The 17,017-nt window shown below is 38.9% G+C and overlaps 1 long non-coding RNA gene across 1 annotated transcript; it reads left to right on the top strand.

Moving 5' to 3' along the window:
- The first annotated feature begins 15,400 nt into the window (after nucleotides 1–15,400).
- Nucleotides 15,401–16,549, top strand: LOC142034032 (uncharacterized). The gene is made up of 2 exons (XR_012651435.1): nucleotides 15,401–15,612; nucleotides 16,000–16,549. It is a non-coding gene; the product is annotated as an uncharacterized LOC142034032 (long non-coding RNA).
- Nucleotides 16,550–17,017: the final 468 nt, after the last annotated feature.

Raw genomic sequence — 17,017 nt, 5'->3', positions numbered from 1 at the left:
ACAAAATGCTGGCTTCAAATGAGATGTGTGTTTAGATATGTATGTATCAGAAATCTCACAGGAAAAATCCTTTAATTTTTAACCTATTAGATATGAAAATTGTCTGTAATATGGACTCAGGGCTCACTACTCAGTTGAAGCTTTGTTGAGTTATCTCATCTGTCCAGTGACAACCTGACCCTAAGATATCTTCTACATTTTAGAATTCAGTGAAGCCGCTTTCCCTGTTTTCACCATGTTTTCTTGTTTTCTAAGTATGAGGTTTTAAGGATGTTAAGGAGGAAAATAATGTTAAATCCTACAAATTGTAAGAATGACCTTGCCTCATTGTCTCACTCTCTCCCTCACACACATAAAGGCCTTGAATGTGTTCCAGTTCAGTGAAGCAGTTAAAAAATAAGAATGCTAAATAAATTTAAATTTAAACACTGGAGATAAAGCTAAAGAGCAATCAAAATATTTTTGGGACATAATATAATTGTGAACATTATGACTTCTTTGACTTCAAAATCAGCATTGTATACAAAGCTTCTAGCTGGATATTTTTATTCTATCATAGCATAAAGTGCTATATGTCATATACATCAGCTGCAAATAGCCATGACATTGGAAAAATCAGAAAAGCAATATGCCATACTGTTCTCAGGTGTTTGACTGTTCTAATGTGGATAACAGTCTCTGAAAACAAATACACATGCAGAGAAGCCAGATTAATGATAGAAAGATAATTAGCTTTGTAGATATTTTTAAATAATTAAATTGAAGGACGTTGAATTTAGCACTGTATAAAAAGTAATAGGTAACCATCAAACGATCATAAAGGAAATTATATGCTTCTTTAGTGTATTGTCCGTGATATGATTATTCTAATGACTGATTTACATATACTTCTTTCTTCTTACTCAGTAACATTAAGGACTGCCTTGAGTTTTTTAAGGGTTTTTTGTTTGTTTTTGGTTTTGGTTTTTTTTTCATTTTGAAGAGATTTATTTTACAGTAAATGAAAATTACTTGGAGAAAACTGTTGTGAAACATATTTTCAGAGTATTTCTCAGATCCAGCATGAATTTGACTAGAGGTTGAGGTATTTATCCAAGATCTATCAGACCCTAGATTCGTGGTGTTGTTTTGAGGAATATTTGATTATTTCTATGTCAAAAAACCTGTCCTAATCTTATAGGGAGGGACTGCATAACAGTACAGACAGCAGCTGAATCTGTTTGTCACAGCAGTGGAAGAGCCACATTTTAGTGGTCAGTGTGACTCACAGCAGCGAGCATCCCATGAAGTTCTCATAACTATGAGGTTAGTGGCTACTTTTCATTTTGTGAATACTCTCCTGTTAAAACCCCACAACAAAATCAAATAAACTTTGAAAGGTCTCAATTTTGACCTAATGAATAATAATAAGAAAAAAGAATAAAAAGCTTTAAAAAACTGAAACCAAAACAAAAACAGAAAACAAAAAACACCTGTCCCAGCATTTTTCAGGAAAAGAAGAAAAAAACCCAGTCTAGTTCTTTTAATAATTTCATCTTCTTACTTTCAACAGATAATCATAAAATTTATCTCTAGACACTCTTTCACAAAAATTACTGTTTTGGAATAATGAAAGACTGTCTAACTTTTTAAGATAAGAATTTCTGACTGAGCATAATTACAATTTTTTTGTTTTGTTTTCTGCTTGTTTGTTTGTTTGTTTTCTTTTTTGTTTTGTTTTGCATTTTTTGGTTTCATTTTGTTTGTTGTTTTTTTTTTTAATTACTTTGCTTGAAACTGTGGAACATGACAATTAGAAATGGCTCCAGCAGCTGTTTTTCATGTATGAAAAATTCTGCCAGGTATAGCGGTCCTTTCTCAGCCATGAGGCTCTTTCAACTTTAAGAAAGCAAATTAGTCTCACTTTTTTGTGGTTTTGTGGTAGACGTACCACAGCCTCCTGCCTATGTGGTGTCTATTTTAGCCTGTACTTTACTGGTGGTGCCGTGATAAATTCCAGTTTCTGTTGAATTTCATAATTGCTGCCCTTCTCCTTGTCTCTGCAGAACAACTAATGATAATATCCTTTTCTAGTTCTCATCAATAATCCTTAAAAGGTTTATTTGGAAGCTGTGCTTACAGTTTGTTATTATCCAGTATAAACTAAGCTGGTGCTCCTAGCTGAGCAGGCTTAAGTCTCTTTGTGATGAATATAATTGACAACAGTCCTTGGGATAAAATACCTCTGAAAAGACTGTAAACTTGACTATATATAATGAGCACCATATGAGGCTGAGGATTTGGGAATAACTTTGAAATGTGTTTTTAATCTCAATTAACCGTTTATCTAAATAGGTTCTTAACTGTTAAGCCATAAAGTATTTCTAATGTATTAAGTAGGGCAGGATGTTACTATGTGCTGTGATTATTTCACACATCAGAACTTCATTATTATTTACCTTTGTATGGAGTATTTTGCATTTCTATTGTTTCCTTTTTATCATGACACTTCTGAGTCACAATATCTTCTTTTTGATAATCCCCGGACATATAGTAAACTAAGCCAGAAATTCCTTTGGGATTTAGGTAACTGTATAACCTCCATGTTACAAATGGGGCTGTAAGGCACAGAAGAGTGTATAAATGGGATGTATAGTGATACTGGGCTTCTCTAACCATGAGAAATAAAATCTAGATCTTCTGAATGATTGTCGTGATTTGGAACAGCCACACACCATAACTCTTTTCCCTTTAATTGGTTCATCAATGAGTGTCCCAGAACTTTACTGCACCAAACCTAGGCATCTGTCCTGTAAATTTAAAAACAGGGAACTTACATAAATGTAGGTGACTTCTATATAATTATCTGCTGAACTCTTCTGGCTTTGATTTTACAGCCCTAGTAGGAGATGATAAGCTTTACAGCTTTTCTGTAAGTCAGAAGTCTAATACTCTGGGAATGGGAAAGAGTCAAAGTGACAGAAATCTTGTTCCCTCCCAATGATTCTGGCATATTTATTGTGTTAGAGCAGCATATCAGCCTCAAAGTCTCTAATGGCCATGCCTATGTGAAGTCAACATAAGTTATACCAATTCTTCACCCACTCTCCTTGACCTTCTCATTATCATTATTTCTGTCTGGTCTGCAGAAGGATTGCAGCTAAATAGTCATATCAGTGTTACCAGTCACACAGACATTTACATTTTTGGTAGGAGATTGGAGAGAGGTTCAAGACCTCAGAGATGTAAGGCTATTTTAGACGACATAAATACTATAGCTAATCTTATGTCCTAAATATACATCATAGATTATTTTATTTATTAAAAGATCTTGTGATTATTTTTTTCCTAATCTCATGATAAACATAAGGCTATTTTAGACGACATAAATACTATAGCTAATCTTATGTCCTAAATATACATCATAGATTATTTTATTTATTAAAAGATCTTGTGATTATTTTTTTCCTAATCTCATGATAAACAAGGAGGTTGGTTTTTTTTTTTTTCTGGTAGATCCTTAAGTTAAATGAGAATATAGGAATATCAGCTTTCATTAAACAGAATACTTTTCAATGCTCAAAATTATACAGAAATACACAAAAAATGGTAACAGTAGCATACCATGAGCACTAATCTGAAAATAAAAACACCTCTGAAAGCTGTAAAGATTTTAAAAGTTTTTCTTGTTTGTTTGTTGGGGTTTTTTTAAGGTGATGTCATGATTTTTAACTTTGTCAGCTTGTTGAAGTTGAGTCTCTTAATTTTCTTTACATCTCAACCTCCCTGAACTGTTTTTGCCAGTTGGAAACAACTGAAGACATTTTCCTCAGATACTCCTCCAGTTTCCCAACTTCAGAAACTGGAAGCAGAAAGATCAGTTTCCATGAGCTTATCATCAACCTGCATCTTCCTTGTTCACCTTGCAATAATGACATCTCTCAGTCCAAAAATCTCAAATCTTAAAATAGTGTGCTCTTTATTACCTGTGTTACTTGTTTTTGTTTAGGGAAAAGAGATGACTTAGAGAGATCTAACTACTCAAATGAGATTAAATATTGAGGGGTTTTTGCTTCTGTTGGTGGTTTGGTGTTTTTTAAAAATCTAAGATCAACCTGATTGTTATAAATGTTATGGGCTGATTATAGTTCCCTTAATATTGCTTAATCTGTGGGATAAATTATAGATGCTGTGTATTCTCTAACTTATGATACCTGTTTGTGCTTCCTGTGTGACTAAGTGTGGGCTTGTCAAACGTTTCCCCTGACATCTTTTACACTAGGGTTGCGAGGGCAGACTGACTTGCTTGGAGCTGACTATCAGCTCTGAGCTACTCTGACAGCTCTGGCAAAAGTCATTCTCTTTTATGGAAGTTGTGAATGTCATCTGTCATCTTCAAACATGTTGTCACCACAGCTGCTTAATATTTAGGTGGAATATTGGTCTATATCTACAAAGGCTGTGCCTAAGCTATATATAAATATATATATAAATAGACTTTGCTTCTTCATACTTGGGTTGACTTGGTTGGTCCTCAAGGAAATGAATCAATAGTGTATGACATTTGGACACAGAAATACAAGAGCACAAGTTCATCTTCTCACTTCCTCTTTCTTTATACTATATGATATTTGGGGAGAAGCTGGTAGCAGATATCTCTCATCTAATCCTAATTCACTCTTTCATTGATTCCCAAAAGTCTAAGGTAGAACAGTAGTATCTCAAGTTACTGAACACTTATAATAGTGTACTTGGATTTTTCTTTAGTTATAATAAAAAATTGATAGTTTACAGGCCTTGCTACTTTTTAAACTTTGAATGAGTTGTTGATGGAAAAGGTAAGGGAGTTTTTCCATCCCTTCAAACTTTTTGAACTTCTATCTGCTTCTGCTAATAATAATTTTCTGTGTGAGAGATGGATTTCGTATTTAGTAATACAAATGGGAGCATGGTATTCTCACAGCAAGGCATATTCTCAGAAGAAAGTCTGAACTAAAAAGACATTTCAAAAAGCTAAGACAAGCCAGAAATTTTCTATGTAAGGATAGAATCTGTGCTCCCCAGGCGTTACACAGTTCACATGTAGAATATATCACCACAGGGACTAGAAATTGATTTCTTGTTTTTCCTATTTGCCTTTCTAAGTTTGTGATACATGGCCTAACAAGTAGTTTTCCTGTAACAGGGAAGCATAGTTAATTTGTCATTAAATAATCTAATCCTCAGATAGCAATGAGCCAAGGAACACTTGAGTATTTTCTATACCATCTCACAGTTTATTTTCCCTCTTATTGTAGATTTTGTGTACATTAGGAGAGATAGTCCTACCCTTAGCCCAAAGATTGAGTCAGTGATTGAGGATTTCATTCTTTGTATCCTCTGGTAAATCATGTATATTTATTATGCATCACAACCATTAAACAAGGTGCTGAATTCAGCTTGGATCATGTTGCTTCATGTCTGCATATAGCTTATTTGTTTGGCAGACAGCTGATTTACATGATCAAGAGTGTTTGCAGCCTGCCATATAAATTTGTAGCTTGGGACTGGGACTTCTAATGGGTCTCTTTTCATCACGAGGACATGTCAGTACTTCTTCAGGTTCCCGCGTGCCATGTGTAGCTGGTCAGTGGATGACTTGGTGCACACTAAGAGCAGCTGTGCACAGGCGCTGCACTGAAAATGTCTGAAAGGAGCAGGCAGCAAACCTGATAGAGTTGATTATTCCGAAGGAAGTATTAGATCTGACAAGTTTGGTGATAATAATAATTAGCTGTCCTACCGGGTTGCTGTGAGGTTTAATTCATTAGTAAGTCTTACCCCTTCATGTGAGTGTAAATCTTGATTTTGGCTGGGAAATTTACGCTAGCTCAAGTCAGAGGAGGATTAGATTGTGTAGCTACAAATCAAATAACTGGGCAGAAAGTACCTATTTCAGACACAAAGCATTATAAAAATTTCTCTTGTAACATCAGTAACAGTAAGAAAATACAGTAGTTTCTCTTCTTGGAAGATGCAGGATGTCACAAACAGTTTGAACTCCAGATTTATGGCATTAGTTTGAAATAAAACATAATAAAGCAATCAGAACACTTTTTCTCTCAGATGGTTAGCCTTGTAGGAGAACACTGCCTGCCTACTTTTTTGTAGGTATATGTGGTTAGAAATGATTGTAAAATATGATCTGTGAAAAGTTTTATTAGAATGTGTTAAAAAGCTGTGTGACAAAAACTTCCTCCTCTGGCTGAGGTTTGGGACATCTGCTCTTTTAACTCATATACATATTTTCCTAGAACCCAAAAATCAATGTGAAACCCAAATGCAGAATTTTCTTTGTAGCAGGAAATGTTTACTTTGTAATTTATTTCCAGCCTTAGAAGAAGCTTTCTAAAGATAGCTTTTTCTTATATTTTTCAACAGTTTGGTAGCCTTGCAGATGCTGTTCTATTGAATTTTATTGCTGGTCTACCAACACAGGAAGGATCAGTTACTGAATAAACAGTCTATTTGTAGTTTTTCCTGGGAAACACCTCAACTTCAGCTCTAGAACTGTATTTTTAAAGGGAATCCTGAGCTCAGCCTATAGCAGAAGATTCATTCTGCTGAAAATAATTTGATTAAATTATATTTGGCTCTATGAGCTGAATGCCATTCTAAGGCCTTTCTTTTAATCCATCATGTCTGACTCTATCACAGCAGCTCATCACTGCTCTCTGCAGCACTCCATAGTGTGTCACCTGCTATGTTGACTGGTATTTCTACCTTTCTCAGTAATTTCATGTGAATGTAATGGTTGCATAAGTATTCTAATTTCTTGATGAGTGATTGCTACTATACCTTGTTGGTGTGTTATTTTTGTTCTTCTTTTTAAACCCACAGCCAGATGAACTTGCTTTGATGAAAGAACATAGCACTGCTGAAATGTAGTCAATGTCACTTAATGACTTTTATTTCCTATAGCTTTCTTCTTTAGGCGGATGATGACCAGGTTTATCTTTAAAATAATGCCATAAAATATTGTCCATGTCTCAGAAATTTAAACAAGGTATTATATGGTTTACGTATTTTAAAGGGCTGTTAGTAGTGCAAATGGTTACAGTCCCGCTAATAGTGAGGGTGCTGTAAGGATTCCCTCCGAGAATTAAGCTCACGTATTTGTATTATATGCAAAAGAGTAGCTTCCAATTACCATAATGATGAACAGACCTGAAACTTAGAGAAGTAAATACTCTTGGTTTATGTGTCCAAATTATCTGATAAAACTATGTACAGAATTTTGTGAAATCGTATGCAAAATATGGCCTTTTACAATTGTGTTAAGTGATTGCTTTGTTTTTGGTTTTTTTTAACTTCTAATGAGAACTTTCTATAACTTACTATCCAACAGAATGATACAATAAAGTGTATGTTTTCCATTGGCATTTTATTTTCAGCTTTTTAAACTGGGTACTATTGGGCAATATTAATTAAAAAATGAAATTATCAAGTTGAGGTCATGAGTCAGAGTACATTGAAATTAGTGGATAGTTCTCCAAGTTCTTTATTTATGTGGAAAAACCTTAAAACTCATCCTTAAGCTCCTTTGGCTTATATACATATTTTAAATATTTTCCTGAGCAGGTGTTGATTTGAAAGTTTGGACTTTAGTCTACTGCAAAGAACAAATAATTGTGTTCATATATGTTGAAGAATAAAATAGATATTTTTGTGGTTTACTAATTTAAGTTGTTAGTGTCTCAGGTAAAGACATTTAAAATGTGATTTATTTTAATAGCATCACTTAACATGATTTGATCTCTGTAGGAGGAAGGCAGTTCATTACTGAGCTCTCTATTTCTCAGCTGGCTCCACCACTTTACAGCACAGTAGTGTTTGTCTTTTTACTAGGTCATTGGTTGCCACAGTAGGTCATACTTTCTGCTAAACAGCTCGGCCTCCTATGGAGGCAGAATCTGTGACCTTCTAAGGCTTCCTAGCTTGGGAGATGTCAGGTCTGTGTTAAAAGAATAACTGTTTAATCAGAGGAAAATTTTCACTGATGAAGTGTTAGGACATACAGATCATTTCAAGGAAATTTCTAACCTCAGTACTTTGCAGGAAAGTACTTAGCACTATATTGTTGAAAATATATGTATTTTTATATAGAATACTGACAAATAAACAGGTCCTTTCTGTATTTCCAATGCTGTTTGCAGGCGTCTGAGGTTAATTGTATTTTTGCATTTGTGTGAAGTCAAATTCTGTGGAACAGAAATGGAAGGAAAGATTTCTTTTTCTTTCTTTCTGCAAGCTTCGATGTCTGTTCATGATATATTTTCCATATGACCTTTTAAATTTTACTCAATAATTTTTTTTTAATGAACAGAAAGACTGTTAGAAATCTTTTCCCTCCCTACCTCCACAATGTTGGTTGTTTTTTTGTTGGGTTTTTTAGTGTGTGGGTTGGGGTTTTTTTTAATAGAAAATAGCCTTTAATTAAGCAAAACAATGGGGAAAAGGGAGGAAAATTATATCCCAGATTACATTTCTAAATTTTGTGTGCAGTGTTATTTGTCTTTCCTTTCCTACTTTTATATGACCCTTTCTAAAATACCCTTTAATTAGAAAGGGTGAAATTTAATTTCTTTACAGATATAATCTATATGCTATTGTAGATCTATGAAGTGGACACCTTTGTATTTACAAGATATATATAGCAATGTGATCCATCCTCTATTTTCATGTGTTTTCTTTATCAGCTGATACCAATAATTTAGAAGAAGAGTTTTTTAACTTATCTGCTGGAAACTGACTCTATGAAATTGTGAAATTAATCTGCTCTTCTAATCTCCTCTACATCTGCAGTTGCTTTTTCATTTGCTGCATTACATTACAAGCACATCTTTCTCAGATATTAAGTGATTTCACAGCTAAGTGCTTGAAGCAGCAAGAGCTTCTTACAAACCTTTTCAGAGAACCTTCTGCCTCTGAACTCAGACAAATAAAAAAACCCTACAAAACCAAATCAAACCCCCAAAACCAAAACCACAGCCCACAAATGATTTTCTTATTTTTGATGTTTTATACTGTGATAGGGCATTTGTCCACACTAATTGAAGAAATGCAAAAGCAGTAAAAAGTAGGTCCCTTATTCTGCAATGCATGTTTCTCAAGGTGGAATGACTGAGAATCAGATGATTTTTAGGCACCTACAGTGGTATTTTTCTTTCAAAGAACAAAGAGTGTCTCAGTAGGTTTCCTAGGAAATTTACTTTAGTACTTATTACTGCTGCTTGTTCCCAGAAATATGTCAGAGTGTGGTCACAAAAATTATCAATGCAGGGCCCAAGAGCACACCACTTCTTTCATTGCTAGACCCAGCTAGGTCCTTAAAGCATGTGTTCAATTGCATATCTTCTCTGAGAATTTAATCCAGGAACAATATTCAGAGTAAGTCAACCATACATCTACCAGACTGGGATTTAAGTTAAGCAGAGCCACTTCCACTCAGCAAGGTACACAAAAAGTCTTCATCTTTTTATATGTTGTTTTTCATAGTTGGCTCTCTAGTCAAAGATTCAGCCCACATTGAATTCCCATCTTTCTTTTAGGGGGTTCAAACCCACATCATCCTCCAGCAAAACATTTAGGGGGTGAAGAGTGAAATGAAGTTTTTCCTTATGTTCAGATGGACATTTGAATGTGCCCAATGCTTCATGTCCTGTCACTGGGCACCACTGGACAAAGCCTGGATCCTGTTTGTTTGCACCCTCCCTTCTGGCATTTATATACATTGATGAGACCCCCCCTTGCACCTTCTCTTCTCCAGGCTGGACAGCCCCAGCTCTCTCAGCCTTTCCTCATAGGAGAGATGCTTCAGTCATTTTAGAGGCACTGGACTTTCCAGTATGTTCATCTCTCTCTTGTACTGAGGAGCCCAGCACTGGACCCAGCACTCCAGGTGTGGCCTTGCAAGTGATGAGCAGAGGGGAAGGATCACCCCTCTCAACTTGCTGGCAACACTCCTCCTAATGCAGCCCAGGATGTTGTTGGCCTTTGCTGGTGCACGTTGCTGGGTCATGTCCAACTTGGTGTCCACCAGGTCATTTTCTTGCAAGCTGCTTTCCAGCTGGTCAGCCCCCAGCATATACCGGTGCATGAGGTGGTTCCTCCTCTGATGCAGGACTTTGGACTTCTACTTGCTGCAGTTCATGAGGTTCCTGTGAGCCCATTTCTCCAACCTGTATTTCTCAGAATAGGTTTGTGGATTTGATCTGCCATCTGATTCTCCTTTCCTTTCCCACCTTTATCTGAATGGGGCAGCCTAATTATATCTAATCAGAAAGTTATTTGGGGAAAAAATGTTCTCAATAAGCCTGTAATTTTGCAGAAAATAATTCAAGAAATCCAGACCAGAGGGGAAGACAGGCTGTTATTGTCTTTGTAGCCTAGTGGTGAGGGTGGTTTTCTGGGTCATTTGCTCCAAAACCAGCTCAGCAGAGCACAGGCTCTTCCAGCAGCCACAGCCTTCCCTTTGGTACCTGTGAACCCCATGACACCTGGCTGGGAAACAGGTTTTCACACCAAGATTCAGACACCAAAAATTTGACATTTCAATTCTAAGTGTTACAATATGAAAATTCATTTACAGAAATTTTCATACACCATCTATTAGAATTACGGATGGATATTTTTGAAAAACAAGCCTAAGCATAACAAAGAGATAACTCTGTCCAAAACAGTACATCTGATCTCAATTTCTTTTCTTGATCCAGGAAACTTCTAAGGCTAAAGTATCTTCTTTTACCTTTGACCCTAAATGGAGGGTGGACTGAGCAGATTATTTTGCAGCCATATCAATTCCATAATTAAATATTGACCTATAAAGGACATTTGAAAACTAGCATGTGTTTTGATTCCTTTTGTGGATTCTCTCTCCCTTTTGCAGCTTTTCCTAAAAAGTAGTGTGATGGTGCATTTTGGTAGCATATAAAGGCAGCACTAAATGAGTCTGTTGCAAGACTGTATTGAAACTTTTACACATTTCTGCTGAAAGTCCAAATGTGGCTGCTCTGAGATGCATAAAAAGAAGGTTGTTTCCAGGTTTTTATACTAGATGTTATTGCATTTTACAACAATAATGTATGCCAAGGTAATCCTAAAAAATAAAGTGGAAAACTGAGAATACAATAATAAGCTTAATAAAGATATGAAAACAATATTTCAAAGATATTTGTAGAGAATTAACTGACATTTACGAAATTAGGTAGAAAAAGATAGTCTTATTTCACATTTAAGAGTTATTTGAAGAAATATTCAATGTAAAGCAACTATAAACAAATGTGATTTAATCTGGAAATTGCTGCTCCGCTACTTAGAGAAAACACTGAACATGCTGCTAGACTGCCTGTTTAACAAGTGCCGTAACTTCAGTAGTTATTTATGTTCAGTGTACTGTACTGTACAGGAATCTAGCACTATACATACTTAGACACACACTTTTATGGAAGTGATAGCCATGTGATAAGCACCATAAACATTTACAACCATAAATAGTTATTAGGGCTACCATATGCTTGGGTTTCCCCACACATGTTCTTCTTTTTTCATCCCAGAAAGTTTTTCTCTAGACAGAAAAAAGTCTACCTTCGCTACCTGCTGCAATTCTCAGATGCTTGGCAGTCTGGTTGGAAAAGTCGCTCTGAAGGAGCTGCTGGGCATCCCACGATCAGAAACAAAAGTAACGAGTCTGAAACCAGGATTCACATGTGTGTGCATCCACAAACAGCCTGTGCAGCATGTGTGCGGTACTTCTGGCATGTCCTAGAAGCATCTTGCTTGCTGTGCATGCCCAGGGACTTGGTCTGCTCACGCATAGTCGTAGTGGATGATTTTGCCTTTACTATACAGAAAATACTTGGTAGAAATATGAGCATCCTGTTAGGTCTTAACATCTGCTCTACCTATTAAGTCATAACTTAGAAAAGTTCTTTGGTAGTCCAGATCTCGGAGCATATATCTTTAAATAAATAGGGTTTCTTCATTTTGCTCAAGTAATCTGGTTAGAGTAATTTCTTGTTCTTTATCTGAAAATGGGACTTTGTCCTGAAATTATATCTGGAAAAGTTGCAATGTCTGGCTAGTTACAGATATACTTTAAGTAGAAAGACCATGGATGTAAATTGTCATGTGTTTCTGCTGTATTGAAAACAAGACTTGTTGTGGAAACAAGTTTGCAAATAGTGCAGCCTGGGAAAGCTGTTCACTTCAACTGCAAGCTTGCACAAATAGAGAATCTTGTAGCATGGTATAGTATGGTGTGAAGAAGCTACATTGGGTATTTTCTAGGGGTTTTCTTTCTCCTTTTTTAATATCTTTAGGGATTATATGAGAATGGAAATTGTATCAATGAGTGTTTGATAAGACACTTTTTTATTCACAAAGGCTTGAGTATGTCTTCTCTTGTTTCCTTTATTACAGATATGACAGGCTGAGATAGGAATAATAAATTCTGTCCTGTCACCACTCTTTCAAGGCTTAAAAGACGATCTTGTAAACCTAACTCACATACGTAATTTTGCTACAATTATCATGAGAATAATGTTCAACTCATACAACATTTTAAGATATTTCAGAATGCTCAAAAATGAAATGGCTTAAAAAAAAAAAAAAGTAGTTATGCTACGTACCGAATGATACAAGGTACTGGCTCCCTGTCTCAAGTCATAATAACTGGAGAGAGATTGTACATTATAGGTAAGCAATATTTACTTGCTAGAATGAATTATTTTAGAAAAAATATTTTAAAATATGGTTAAACCAAACATATTTGACAATGGTTACATGTCACGGTAATTTATAAAAGCGAAGGGTATCAAATCTTCTCATTAGGAAACACAACAGACATATAATGAACAAAATAATTCATAATTAGTTTCATTACCTGTTTTTGCATACTTTTTTTTTTACATTTCTACTCTGTGCGTTTGCATCCTTTAAAAGAGGTGTCTGATTTTATTCAAAATCTTGGGGTTTTTGCCTCAAAATCATTTTCCCCACAATGCAAGGAATAGACAGGAAAATACATACTTTGTAAGGTGTTTCATCTCTACTATTGGTGATAACATTAATGAAAAAAGTTTATCTTTCTTAGGTTTTTTTCTCTTGTGTTTCTATTTCATGTTAATACTTGGCACAACCTGAACAGTGTAGTCTAGTTGTTGGAGCACAAATGAGAGCCAATGTTAACTGAATTTTAACCCTGTTTTGCCCAGTCCTAACTGCATGTCCTTAGGCAAGGCACTTCTTAGCTCAGTTTTACAGACAAGAAAGGTTTTTGCCTATCTACCCGACAGGGTTGTTAAGAGGATTAATTTGTTAAAAGCATGAAGATTTAAGCAAAAGCAAAACAGTGCTATTAATGTGTCTGACTCCAGTTGGAGTACAGGATCCTAAACAGAACAGTTTTGAAGACTCAAGACATTAGCAATGTAGCATTGCAGATGTAATCACAAAAACTATTGTGGTCACATTTGAGAGGTTTAAGGCTTGGATGCACTTCTTGGATTTGGTGACCACCCTTGGACATTGTTGCTTTAACTGACAACTCCTAGTCCACTTCAGTCAATGAGAGAAATGGTGACTTTTTAGCTTCTCTGAGAGGTGGTTTAAGCTATTTTACTGTATTCCCCCACCCCAAATGATGAGTATTCATGTATTCACTCATTTATTCATTTGTTTATTCAGTTTCAGCCAGGGAGCTGGCACCCCAGAAGAGTCAGAGGGCAATTACTTGAGGTGTTCAAATAACACTGCAACAGTAAGTCTGATGACTTTCTGTCTTATTTACTTCATTTTGTTTAAAGCATACAGCCCATCCAATGTTCGACAAGAGAAGGTTAAAGGCATCACCCCACAACGCTGTAAATAGTGGTGCCCAGTCTTGCCACAGTTCTTTGAGGTTGTGTGGCTATGGCCATCTGAAGGGAATTATCCCTGTCTCAAAGTACATCTGTAGGGGTCGGCGTTCGGAAGATCTCGCATTGTCACGGAAAGTTAGAGGATTAGTCGCAGCCTTGTGATGTACCTGTAACCCCACCTCCCCTTGTTAGTATAAAAGGAATTAACTGCGCAATAAAAGCCGGAAGTTGGCGCTCACACTGTGTGTGTTATCTGTCTCTTTCCCTGGTCCGGGCCGACCAGTGATCTAAGCGTGGCACCTTGATATGTAGCGAATGCTACATAGTGGTGACCCCGACGTGATCGGTTGCCTAGGCGACGATGGAACTTGCGCAAGTGATTAAGGTGTTGAAAGGGTTGGCTAATGAGGTGGGTGCCCGAGGAACGATTAGGAGGGGCCCCACGGGCGAATGCATCCAATGGGTGCTGCGCCGGGGAGGGATGAGTTCTCCCACAGAAGTTTTTAGTCCCCCAAATTGGGGAGTGGTTCGGGAGATGTTGCTTCAGTCGGCGCTCGAGGGTGAGCACGGCGCTGCGGAACGATTACGAGCTTGGGACATGGTGGAGGGGGTAGTTAAGGTGGGACAAAAGGCTAGGGAGTGCAGGTCGGCGGCGCGAGCTATCCTGTTTGCGGATGAAGCGCCGGTTCGAAAACAACGGGGGATAGTGCCCCCAGAGACGGTGGGACAAGATCAGACGGAGTGGGTGGTTGTGGAGCGGGGCTCGCGGAGCGGTTCCTCTCTGACTGATAGCGTGGACTCAGAGGGTGCGGCGGAGATAGGGGTTTTTCCGGTGGAGACGGTACCTCCGAGACTGGATGGGCCCTCTCTGCGGCGGGCATGGGAGGTGTTACGGCAGGATCTTCTGAAGGAGTTGCGGGAATGCCTCCTGGACTGGGTTCCCGGCGGGGATGTTAAGGGGGATTTGTACCGTCAGGTGAAGGAATGGGAGGAAAGAACGCCCCCGGAGGGAGAGCTCAAGAAGCTGAGAGAGTTAAAAACTGTAGCAGCGGGGGAACCACCCCCCGGCGAGGGAAACCAGGCGCCCTTGCCGGGAGAGCAGGCGGAGTTTCTGCCTGCCGAGCCTATGCAGGTTGACTCTGTGCCTGCCGAGCCTTTGCCTGTGCAGGGTGAGCCTTTGCCTGTGGCGGCTGAGCCTTTGCCTGCGCAGGCTGCGCCAGTGCCTGCGGCGGCTGAGCCTTTGCCTGCGCAGGCTGCGCCAGTGCCTGCGGCGGCTGAGCCTTTGCTTGTGGCGGCCGAGCCTCTGCCTGTGGAGGCTGCGCCAGTGCCTGTGGAGGCTGAGCCTCTGCCTGCGCAGGCTGCGCCAGTGCCTGCGCGGGCCGGGCCTTTGCCTGCGGCGGTCGGGCCCGTGCCTGTGCGGGCTGAGCCTTTGCCTGCGGCGGCTGAGCCTTTGCCTGTGGCGGTCGGGCCCGTGCCTGTGAGGGCCGGGCCGTTGCCTGTGCGGGCCGAGCCGTTGCCTGTGCGGGCCGAGCCGTTGCCTGTGCGGGCCGGGCCTACTGAGCCTGTGCTGGCTGCGCCTTTGCCTGCGGGGCCTGGCCTTGTTGTGCCTATTCTTGCTGCACCATCAACTGCGCCATCTGCCGCTCCTGGGCCGGAACGGGTTAATCCTTCGGCTGGGCCCTTCCGAAACTGGCGCGCGGTACCAGCAGCTATAGACTCCGGTTATTCCGATGAGGTGAGGATGGATAGTGTGATACGGCAGTCATCAAGAAGCGCGCCACAGAGACAGGCAAGGGAGGGACAGGACACCTTACAGAGGCATTGGAGGGGAGTTAAAAAAAAAAAAAAAAAAAAAAAAAAAAGAGAGAGAGAGAGGCGTTTCACTGGAAAGTCCTTGAGAACTTAAAGAATGCTGTGAGTCAGTGTGGAATCCACTTACTGATAAAGCCAGTAAGTGTATGTAGAACTTGCTTTAGGTAAAAAGTGTGTTAAGCATACTTTGATTAAACATAGCATGAGCGAGGGTATGCCTGTGTACAAACACGTGAAGGGCTACTGAAATGGGTTCCTAGTCGTATGATTCGTCCTGCCTTAACCTCGTAGTGTTTGAGTTTTCTTACAGATTGCTGTTATCCTGTCCTGGTTTATGACACCTTGGGTATCCGGATGACATCCCTCTCAGAGTCCATCAATACGTGCCTTTATGGGATCTGACTGTCGGAACTCGCGGCCAGGAATCTAGGTGCCTCGGACATTAAGCCTTAACATCAGCACACCAACGATAAGCCTTATAGAGTAATAGAAGTAACTCTTTCCAAGTCTTAACTTTCAATCTACCTCTTGTGTGAATTTCTGTAAAGGAGCTTTTTGCTCTCCAGGGTAAATGGGACATTTACGGGTGTTTAAGATAGAGTGTTTTAAAGTAGTTGTAGAGATATGTTTCTACTCATGGCACTTTATATAGTTATTTCTTTGTGTGGAATTGTTCATAACAATAGAAGCCAACTCGTCATGGGGAGGGGAGAGATGTAGGGGTCGGCGTTCGGAAGATCTCGCGTTGTCACGGAAAGTTAGAGGATTAGTCGCAGCCTTGTGATGTACCTGTAACCCCACCTCCCCTTGTTAGTATAAAAGGAATTAACTGCGCAATAAAAGCCGGAAGTTGGCGCTCACACTGTGTGTGTTATCTGTCTCTTTCCCTGGTCCGGGCCGACCAGTGATCTAAGCGTGGCACCTTGATATGTAGCGAATGCTACATACATCTTTTTCTTTCTTGTCCCACTTTACTGTGGGTGACTAACAGAAAGAGTTTTTAATTAAAAACTTTCTTATTTCATTTAGTGGGAAGCCTTAATTGTGGCAAGCCTTAATCCTTTTGTTTATATGAACTCTGGTCTGTGGTTTGGGTTTTTCTTTACCACCCTTCCCAAGTGTGCCATATGAATAGTTTTCTCAATTTTTTCATCTGCCCTGGAAATTATCTGTGATTCCACTCTGCTCTCTAATACACTCTTTTTATTCCCTTTGCAGTGCCAGTCGACCAGGCTTTTTGCTTTAGCTGGTGTCAGGCACACACACTTTTAGTTTGAGCCAGTCTCAGAGTGGGCTGGCACAGCTCAATCTACCAGAGCTGCCAATTG

This window comes from Buteo buteo, chromosome 8 (assembly GCF_964188355.1).
Source record: "Buteo buteo chromosome 8, bButBut1.hap1.1, whole genome shotgun sequence".
NCBI lineage: Eukaryota > Metazoa > Chordata > Aves > Accipitriformes > Accipitridae > Buteo > Buteo buteo.
The sequence above is the reverse complement of the archived record's forward strand: the minus strand, read 5'-3'. Positions and strand labels throughout refer to the sequence as shown.